The sequence below is a fragment of the Tupaia chinensis genome, unplaced genomic scaffold (genome assembly GCF_000334495.1).
Source record: "Tupaia chinensis unplaced genomic scaffold, TupChi_1.0 Scaffold000078_1, whole genome shotgun sequence".
Lineage (NCBI taxonomy): Eukaryota > Metazoa > Chordata > Mammalia > Scandentia > Tupaiidae > Tupaia > Tupaia belangeri.
In genome coordinates, this window is record NW_006159539.1 from 8,605,362 (window position 1) to 8,607,713 (window position 2,352).

Sequence of the window (2,352 nt, forward strand, 5' to 3'; positions counted from 1 at the left end):
GAAAGTGAGAAAGAAGACTCTGCCAGATATGGGATTTGAACTGCAGTCACCCATGTGGGAGTCCAGTGCCTTCACCACCACGTCACCTGCTGGCCGTTCCTCCTAGCAGCTTTAATACAAATGGGCCACATGAATGAAAGGAGTTATGTTTCCAGGTTTTAGATGTAGAGTTAACTCTTGCCACTTTTTGACTAAATGGGGCAGGGCCAATCTGAAATACAGATTTCAAGATAATCAGTTTCATGACTTGATATGTTATGGGAAACTTGATCAATGCAGATGTGAAATAAATGGAATTTAATCTTCTTTAAATACAGCCAGTGGTTGAAACTAGGTTAACAAGTGTTATCTAATAAAGAGATCCTTGGCGAGAACCAGTTTAAAAATGACTATAATTAGCGATTGTTTATCATTGTCAGTTTAAATCCTTGGGTATTCCTAAAGTACTTAGAGGTGCTTAAAAAGTGTTTGTCCTCTTAAGAGGCTTTAAAACATTTTCTGTACAATCTTGTTGACACAGTTAATTAACAGTTAGAACAATGGAGGCAAATGCTTCCTTCCCCAGTGGAGCTCCTGTAAACTCAGCACAGCATAATTATTCCCAAAATTCCGGAGTGTGAAATGCAGGGGACTAAGTATCACATAGCATTTGAGCTTTGACTAGTAATGAGCTAAAAAAAAAAAAAAAGTTAAATTAAAAAAACAAAAACAAAAACAAAAACTTCCACTTATTCCAAGCATTTCCCCATCCCCCAATCCTGAATGTTTTTTTGGTTCAAAATGTTTCAGATTTCTCTCTCTCTCTCTCTCTTTTTTTTCCCCCCTTGGAACTGCTTTTTTTTTTTTTTTTTTTTTTTTGAGAGGTTTTTGCTATAGGGAGCATGCGCTCGCCAGACAGACAGAGACAGAGAGACAGAAAGCAAGATATCACCCCCCCAGGGGGGATGGCCACACCGCAATCCCTTCTCCTCCATTCTCCTCTCAGGATCTTGGGCACGCACACACACGCGCCTGGCTTGAGTTTTAAGCCACTGGGTCTGGGACTTGAACCACGTTCAACTACATGGGAGTACAGCAACATAGCCATTGCGCTAACTGCTGGTCCCAAGAACTGCTTTTACTTGTACTGTCTCTGACTCGGCAGATGTGCCGGGATTGGAGTGGGCCTGGTCGACCCCTTTGCCACTTGGCTGTCAATACATCTGGAGCCTTTGCCAGGCCCTGGGGGACACTGAGCCTCACCACAGCCAGGTCCTCTCTCTCAGCAGAGGTCCTCTCTGTCATCCTACCTGCTAGGATGTACATGGGATCCTAATGGTATGAATATAACCCTTGTGTGGAAAACCAAAAAAGAAAACAAAAACAAAAACAAGACAATTGTGGGGATCAGTGGATGGTGTAATGGTTATGTGTAGCCCACCACAATTTGTGTCCCAGACCTGGTTGCTTAAAACACACCAGGTGCGTGTGCCTGTGTGCCCAAGATTCCGTGAGAATGGAGGAGAAGGGATTATGGTATGGCTATTCCCCCTGGAGGGGAGGACATCTCACTTGCTGTCTCTCTGTCTCTATCTCTCCAGCGAGTGCACGTGGCGTATAGCAAAAATCTCTCTACAAACAAAGACAAAATCAAAACCAAAAAACAGGGAACCAGCAGTTAGCGTAATGGCTATGTCGCTGGACTCCCACGTAGTTGACCGCGGTTCGTGTCCCGGACCCGGTGGCTTAAAACTCACGCCGGGCGCGTGTGCGTGCGTGCCCAAGATCCCGAGAGGAGAATGGAGGAGAAGGGATTGCGGCGTGACCATCCCCCCTGGGGGGTGATTTCTCGCTTTCTGTCTCTATGTCTCTCTCTGTCTGTCTGGCGAGCGCACGCGCCCTACAGTGAAAATCTCTCAAAAAAAAAAAAAAACAAACAAACCAAAAAACAGTTGTAAGATTAGAGGTGTATTTGAATTTACCTTGACTAGATCCCACATGGCGGATTGCAGTTCAAATAATGCCAGAACCTGTGGACGAGGCTGTGTCTTAGAGCCGGGGGTGCGGGCCTGAAAAACACATCAGGTGTATGTGTGTACGTGGCCAAAGTCCTGGTGGAAGGGAGAATGGAGGAGAAGGGATTGTAGCAAAGCCCCTTTGGGGGGAGGGAGTGGTTTCTGCCTTTCCCTCTCCCTCTCTTTTCTGTGTCTGGTGAGTGTGCAATGAAAAAAAGTCTGGTCTGAGTACTTCTCTATTACACCAGCGGAGGGATCTTAGACTTTTGTCTTTTTTATTTTTTTAGAGGTTTTTGCCTCTTCCTCCTCCTCCTCCTCCTCCTCCTCCTCCTCCTCCTCCTCCTCCTCCTCTTCCTCC